General features: G+C 45.0%; 1 protein-coding gene across 1 annotated transcript in view; it reads left to right on the forward strand.

The window, feature by feature from the left end:
- CRHR2 (corticotropin releasing hormone receptor 2) overlaps positions 1 to 8,720 on the forward strand; it is a 290,812-nt gene that overhangs the window by 43,992 nt on the left and 238,100 nt on the right. The window lies entirely within an intron of this gene.

Below are 8,720 nucleotides of genomic sequence, written 5' to 3' on the forward strand. Positions count from 1 at the left end.
GATAAACATAGCTGAGTCACCTGGGTTCTCTTAGCAGCAACAGTCTATAAGGGTTTGGGTTTTGAGCAGGCCCTCAGATTTTATATTCCTGGAAACAACTGCAGGCACGATTTGGAAGGTACCAATCACTCCAGGAGGACTTCATAGCCCTTACACAGCTATCAGTCTGATTGTACCAAACCAAGCAGTGAGAAACTGAAGTGCTGTAAACGGTGCCCGCGCTTACTCCTGGACACCAAACTGTGGTGCGAACTTGGAGCTGATTCTCTTTTCTGTAACTTCAGAACATAAATGAGCCAGTTCTCAGCCCTCAGATTCTAACTGTAGCTTTTCAGTGTGTGACAAAGAACCAACAGAGTATAATGGAGACATTTGAAATGATATGAGAATTTTTTTAAAACATGGAGGAACATATATGTTACCGTTTAGGGCTAATCTTCCCTACCACGCTACACTGGCGCAGCTCGCCTGTTGGCATAATTCCTCCACCTCCACCTTCACGAGAGGCGGAAACTATTTCGGAGGGAGAAAGTCTCCTGCTGCTTAGGTCGATGTAACTTGTGTTGCTCAGGGGGGCGGCTTCTTCACATCCCTGTGTGACATAAGTTACAGCGACTGAAGCGGTAGTGTGGACCAGCCCTGATCAGGTCTCATGCCTCAGGAAATGACCAACACCTCATGCTGAAGAGGAAGGTAGAATCCCCTCAGATACACATAGCCAGCCATGGCTCACTGTGTGTGCCCGTACGCCCAACAATATCCTCCTGACAGTAACGGGGGATCGACTTATTGCCTTACCTGTACCTTAGTTTGCATATAAATGTGTGCAATGACCTGCATCCAGCAGTGACACTGAATTCTGCATTTCCTGTCATTACCTTCTATGCTTTATGCAATGTACAGCTTTTTTTTATTTCAGTTTATCAGTCATTTATTTCATGAAATGTCCTTACTCTTCCATAGTATGAGACAAAATACAAAGGAAAGACTGATCCATTTTCTTGATATCTTTCATAATTTTGAACACTTCATTCAGGTGTCCTTTGCCTCTTGAATATTATTTTAAGTATTACAATAATTCATAATAGGCATTTCATGCTTCCCTATCCATGGATTTAATTGCACAAATTAAATTTCACACCAGCCGGTCTGAGATGTTGGCAAACAAGTCAGTTCTTAATTGCTGGCATAAATAAAGTTCTGGGCTCTTTATGCAAGGCATGAATATAGCAAAACTTATAAAGCAGATTTCCACTAGTGAAACAGCATTTTAAAGAGAGAGGGGACAATAGAAGACCCAGAAGGCAAAACAGGAAAACCTAGTTGTCCAGGTTCCTCCTCCACTCTGAATTTTAGGGTACAGATGTGGGGACCTGCATAAACACCTCTAAGCTTAACTACCAGCTTAGATCTGGTGTCGCTGTCACCATCCAGATTTCTCAGTGTCTGGAACACCCTCTTTCCCCTCAAAACCTTCCCCCCCCCGGGTAGCCTTGAGAGACATCTTCACCAAGTTCCTGGTGAACACTGATCCAACCCCTTGGATCTTAACACAAGGAGAATTTAACCATCCCCCCTCCTTTCCCCCACCAATTCCTGGTGTGTCCAGATCCAATCCCCTTGGATCTTAAAACAAGGAAAAATCAATCAGGTTCTTTAAAAAGAAGGCTTTTAATTAAAGAAAGGTAAAAACCATCTCTGTAAAATCAAGATGGAAAATAACTTTACAGGGTAATCAGATTCATATAGCCCAGAGGAACACCCTCGAGCCGTAGGTTCAAAGTTACAGCAAACAGAGATAAATCTTTTTAGCAAAAAGGAACATTTAGACGTTGAGAAAACAAAGATAAACCTAACATGCCTTGCCTGGCTGTTACTTACAAGTTTGAAATATGAGAGACTGGTTCAGAAAGATTTGGAGAGCCTGGATTGATGTCTGGTCCCTCTTAGTCCCAAGAGCGAACAACCCCCAAAACAAAGAGCACACACAACAGACTTCCCCCCACCAAGATTTGAAAGTATCTTGTCTCCTTATTGGTCCTTTGGGTCAGGTGTCAGCCAGTTTTCCTGAACTTTTTAACCCTTCACAGGTAAAAGGATTTTGGTGTCTCTGGCCATGAGGGATTTTATAGTACTGTACACAGGAGGGCTGTTCCCTTCACTTTATAGTTATGAGACTAGTTGACCATGGATCCTCATTATAAGGTATCGGCAAAACACCAGTCTCAGAACTAACCAGACTTTCAATCTGTAATGAAGCCATCCAACTTACTACCCTGATGTAACACACCACCCTCGAGCCCAGTGTGTACTCTTTAAACTTTCTTGGGGTGCATTTTCTCTCTCACTCACACTCAGACACTCACACTCAGACACACACCCCACACAAATATCTTGAACAAACTTTATTAAGAATCACGGAGAACAATCCATATGAAAATCCTTGTTTGGTCTACCTTATCTGTTGCTCAGTCACGAGAGCTCTGTAACAGTCCAATATCTGAGTTTCCTCCCTGCAGAACTGCTAACTTCACATGAAAGTGTGTACTGCCCCTTTAAAGAACAAGCTGAAGTCTTCAGCTTGGGAGTTGGAGGTCTCTTCCAACCCTAATCTTTTATGATTCTATGACAGCCTGAGTGTACTCAAGGAGGCCCTGTCCTGGGGATAGGCTATCTAAACAGGAAAATGAAACTGAAGGGGAGTACAAGTTGTGCATGGGGTAACGTGTGGGGGTTTCCTCTTCTGGGTGGCAGGAGATTGGTCCTTCTAAACTCGGCTACTCTGTTTGGTGAATTTTAAGTTTGGGAATGCTCCACCAGGGTTCTGAGGTAAGGACCTTGTAAACTGTGTATTGTGATTGTTCCTGTCCCAAAACCCTGGTAAAAGGGGACGTGCTATTTTATTAGTATGTGTTGGCTTCTCCTTGGCCTGGACTATACATTGTACCCAATGTTGCCTTAGCGGGGGAGAGAGGGGAAAGGGGGGAATTAAGGTGTGTCACTCTCGTGGCACCACATTGGGGGTGGGGGGTGTTGCTCTGCCAACACCTCTATGCTTCACTTTCAAAAAACTTCCTTGCTACGTATAATGAAGCAATGGTGCGAACTGCCTTTTTGTAACGTCACCTGTGTGTAAGTTCAGCGCTATGCTAAATAAATGGCGCTGTAAGTAGAGTCAAAATGTATTTACCTGACCAAAGCCTTTTTAAGAGGGGAGGGTAAATGGCGCTCCTCTCAGTGGGTATTGTTTTCTGGAAAAAATCCCTAAGGGACCTGGCCTTGTCTCCTTGGGGGAAATGTATTGACACTGCTGCACTGTGGCCATGCTTGCACTATAGAGCCTATGCTCGCATAGCCCCCTTGTGAGGGTACAGCATTTGCCCACAGAAGTTTTTCTGCTGGTGTAGTAACACCACCTATCTCCCTGAGCGATGCTAGCTATGCTGGCAGAAGTATTCTTCTGTAGGAAGAGCTGTGTCTGTGCTGAGGTTGACTTATCTGTGTTCCTATGGCCATCTGTTTAGGCCAGTATCAATTTTAAGTGTAGACCAGGCCTGTATCAGCTCAAAGTGGGATGTATGTAATTCTTGCTCTGCTTCTGCATGCAAAGGGGAAACTGCCAAAGCAGCTTGATTTCGGTATTGTAACTCAGCTGATGTAGCCAGCACTGGTAATCAAGGAGTCTCTGTAATACGTTGGCTACCAGTATGTATGTGCCACACACACACCAGGATTTTCAAAAGAACCCGTGGGAGGCAAGGCACCCAGACCCTATTGAAATTCATTGGGATATGGGCACCCAATTCCCTTAACCACCTCTGAAAATAGCACCCTGTGTCTTTGCACCCGATTTTGTCATCTTTGGCCTTTACTGTGTACATCAATGGCCAAGTAGCACTTCCGATGCATTTTTGGTCTCCATGGAAGTCTCTTGCCTGCACATTCTGGCCTGCGTACAATTTGTGCAATATGGCTTGTTGTTTCTGGCAGCTTCTTTAGACCTGTAAATGAATCCTCAAAGGTCTGGTTTGAGGAGACTCAGCTGAAAATCAGAGTTATCCAAAAAATAAAACAGATGGTGGCTGGCCAGTGCTGCTGCCTGGAGTGTTTCTGTCTAGATGAGGTGGCCAGTTTCTTTTTCCTGAGTGGCCTTTTTCACTTCATTGGCTGTTATTCTGTGTATAGTGGTTGAATACACTGTTCTTCCAACCCACTGGAGGACAGATAGTATGGGGTTGTGGTTAGATGTGTCATTCCATTTAACTTAATGAATTTCTGACATTTTGCTGAAGTAAACTGTGTTATCAATAGTGAACTGCTCTGGTGTATCACTTCCTGCAGATCTCACCCGTGCTCCCTCCTCTTATGTTAGGACAAAGATCTGGAGCAGCAGTGAGAGGCTCTTCCATCCCCAATTCTGGCAGGGAGAGGATTCCCTTGCTGCAACTGCTACAGAAGACAGCTGTAAGGCCATCTCCTGAGGCCCCTCTTGCAATCTAAAGGAATAAAATGGACACCGTGTAGAATCAAGCATGTGGGTTTATTACGCACAACGCTGGTGGAGTGTCACTTTGGTTATTAGGCTCAGCGACACTGCAAAACAATTGATTACAAAGGATTATATGGATTTTTCATAGGCAGATGAAAGTGATGAGTTGGGTGGTCCCAAGCCCCTGGATAGGTCTAGCAGCAAGACAAGATAAGCACAGTAGCCAGTCGTCAAAGGTTACATAATGTCTTCACCCATGGTTTCAGGTTAACAAGTAACATACAATTAGTACAAAAGTGTTTTTCTTTAAACAATGTATAAAATATTTTAGTATAAAATATATATATTGAATTCTGATTTGAGCTCCATAGGAATGAGGTAGCCCTTCTGATTGTCCAACAGGTACATACCTGGGGGTTAAAACAAAAAGACATTCGAAAAGTACATGGCAATAGAAACTGTTTTCCATGTTGCTCATTTGTGCTTCTAAAGGCAGGCACTGGTATCATAAGCATTCCCAAATCTGGACCTTAGCGTCCAGAAATCTGGGTGCCTGCATGAACCCCTCTAAGCTTAATTACCAGCTCAGATTTGATCTCGCTGCCACCATCCAAAAATTCCAGGGTTTTGGCTCCCTCTGCGTCTCCCCAACCCTCCCTGGGAACCAAAACAAACTTGAGCTACACATAGGGAAAAACCCACTTCCTCCCCCTCTTCCACCAGACTTCCCCTTGGCTAACCTGAGGTACTGATGCAATCTCTTCATCAAATACAGAAAGCCAATGTCTTCTCTGTTCCACAAAAGACGACCCAAATACAAGAAAAAAATGATATTATCATTCTCCTCCTGACCAATTCTGGTGCTGCAAGAGCTTACCTCTGTAGATCAACACAAGAGAATTCCCCTTCCCTTGTCCTTAACGCCTACCCAGAGAGAAACCAACAGTCTTAAAAAGAAGCTTATATAGAAAAGAAAAAACACATGAACAAACCTGCATATATGACAAAACAAAACAGGCTATTACTAAACCGAAATAGAATAAAAGACATCAAAAAGTTTGAAAAATCCGGTTTCCTGATTGGTCCTCTGGTCAGGTGTTTGGTTCCCTTTGTTAACCCTTTACAGGTAAAAGAAACATTAACCCTTAGCTATCTGTTTATGACAACTGGTACCTGTGGGAAGCAGGAGGGAGGATGTCATCTCTCACACTGACATGCTTGAACCTCTTCCATAAACTCAAGGTTGATGTGTGGGGAGAGTATGGCCACCTCCTCTGCCAAAGGAGTGGACACAAACCTAATAGGCTCCCTTCATTCCTTTGGCCTGTTTGCAGCTTCGGATAAAAGTGCCAGTTATTGCTCCCCATCTGGGATTGTGCTGACCAAGCTTATCTTAGTAAAAAGCAAGGTTGTCTTTTTGCTCTGCTTCTCTTAGCTAATATTGTTCACTGTTTACTGGGCGTCTGGCCTCTTGACCAAACGCTGGACTTTGGGCCTGTAAAAAGAGCTGACATGGTTTGTATCAGGTTTTTACATAAACAGCACATGGATTTTGGCACTTCACAATCCCGCATGTGAGCAATATGACAGGTCTACGTCTGTGTGGGAGGGGATGTGTCAGGGCAGCGTGCAATGCTGCAGAGATTCTGGACAGTGCTGCATCTGTTGTGGTAGCCCTGGGAGGTGAGCACAGCCCCTGGGGCCTACCCATGTTGTTCTGAGTTACCTCAGGAGTGTCTCCACCTCAGAACAGCCCAGATTGGAAAGGTAACTTAAAGACACATTCGCCCCTCTTTCCTCTGGGCTGCAAGGCGTAGGCTGCACCTGTCAGAGGTGCAGCACAGAAGTTTACTCAAAGTGGATCTAGGGTTGCCAACTTTGTAATATTTAAAAACCGGACACCCCAGCAGGAGTGCCAGAACTGCCCCTTCCCCAGAGGACCTGCCCCACCCTTTCCCCCCAGGCTTCACCCCTGCCTCACTTCTTCCCCCAAGGCCCCACTCTTGCCCTGCCTCTTCCCCATGAGATCGCACCCCCAGTTCGCTTCTCTTTTCCCCTCTCTCCCCCTCCCTGCATAGGTCGGGAGGGACTCATCTGCGGAGCTGGAGTTGGGAGCTGCAGCCGCCCGATGCAGGTAGGGGATGGCCCTGGTTGAGTAGAGCCTGGCGAGGGTGATGACTATGCGCCTCTCCTGCCCACAGTACATGGACTTTGGGTGTCCGGTCAGTAGACTGGACACCTGGCCATCCTAAGAGTATCACATTTCAACATGCTCATGTTGCAGGTGACATGCAAAATACCACTGATCATTCTGCACGGGTATTGATCAAAATGAGGTGCATTTGGGCCTGGACAGGTCCCGCAAAATCTTTGGCCACTCCCTATTCCTAAGGGTGGATTGGTACATTCTGCAGCTGCTGACACACTGTCCGTCCTTTGGGCAACTTGTCAATTTGTTTATCAGTGTTTTGCTGTTAAAAAAAGCTCCTTCATTCTAGATGGCCTGGAGCACAGGTCTTCCAACACAAGCTGGTAGCCATTGCGAATGGTCAGGTCCTTCCGTGGACTGTGGAATGGAGAGGGAAGGCATACGTGATCTCCCCTCTGTCCCTTCACAGTAGCCTCATGAGTCTACACTAAAAGATCATCACTTCCAGGGTTGAAGGGAGGCAATGTGGAGTAGTGGGTAGAACATTGGAGTTGGAAGACCTCTGTCTTATACCTGGCTTACTTGCTGGGTGAGCTGGGACAAGTCACTTGCCCCTCTGTGCCTCATTTTTCCTATTTGTAAAATGTAGATAACAATATTGACCTTTGTAGAGCACTTTGAGATCTGCTGATGAAAAATACTATGTAGGAGTTGGATATTACTATCATTGTGTGTTTACGACCCTGCTTCGATGTAGTTCCAGTCTAATATAAGAAAGTAGAGCCAGATGTCCCTGTGACTCTACAACAAATAGGTGTAACCAGCATTTCAGACCTTTGTATTCAGCCTCAATGTAGAAGACTTGCACTAGCTGTGTGTCTTGTTCTGAATATGTCCCAAGGTGGACTGTAGCCGTGCACAACTGTGGAGGCTCTAAATAGCCTTTCATAGTCCTTCCAGGAGATAACTGGCACCGCAGACCCTGTGTCCAGTTCCATTGTTAAGAGATTCCCAGCCACTCGCAGTTCTATCCAAATAATAGCTAGGCTTTCTTTACCGCATATCTATCCAGGCCAGTTTAATTTGTGGAGTCACCTTCACCAGCTTGGAATCTTTCACCCACAGCACAAAGGACTTTATTCTTTCATCTGGATTTTTTTAAACTTGTGTATACTTTTACTTTTGTGTCCTTTCTTAGGGTCCGTGTGATACAACAGCCCTTCAAAAGAACAATTATCCAGCTTATGGTCTGTTTATGCACATCAAATATATTTAAAATTATATTGCTCAGATCAACATATGGCCAATATACCACTAATTTGATTGGTGTACATCACCCTCACCCTGAGTCATTCATTCTATGCATTTGGTTGCAGCCTCCACTGACATCAAATATCAACAGCTTGGAAATATATAAGATAAACTGGTATAAGCGAATAGTTCAGTGTAGCATTGTGTCCCAGACCAGCAAGGCACTGTGCAGATTTGCTCCAAATTCACTGTGCCGGCTTCCTTTACTCAATTCTGCCACCTGTGGTAGCCCCCATCTTGGCTAACACTCTGGGGATTGAACCAGGAACCTCTCAAGCTAAAAGCAAGAGTAGCTGTTGCTTGAACTAGGGCACCCTACCTGGGGCTGTACTAGCCTCTTATCCTCTGTAGATCAGGTACAGAGGGCGGACCTGTAGCACACGCCCACCAGCGGGTTAAATGGACATTCTGGCAGCTGGTTCCATTTATGGAACTGGAAATATTCTGCTATGGCAAGAGATTCTGGAGACCAATGCATTGGCCAGAAGAGGGCATCTCAGTGTAATTCTTTTGGCTTCACTAGTGCTGTGAATGCAGGATGCAGTGTAAAGGTTTTACTCCCCCTAAAAGAGATGGTGGCTCTCTGTTATCTGCTAAACTATTAGGCTACGTCTACACTACGGGATAATATCGAATTAGCTAAAATCGGTTTTATAAAACTGATATTATAAATTCGATTTCACGCGGCCACACTAGGCACAGTAATTCGGCATTGTGTGTCCATGGTCCAAGGCTAACGTCGATTTCTGAAGCGTTGCATTGTGGGTAGCT

This window comes from Chelonoidis abingdonii, chromosome 2 (assembly GCF_003597395.2).
Source record: "Chelonoidis abingdonii isolate Lonesome George chromosome 2, CheloAbing_2.0, whole genome shotgun sequence".
NCBI classification, from domain to species: Eukaryota; Metazoa; Chordata; order Testudines; family Testudinidae; genus Chelonoidis; species Chelonoidis abingdonii.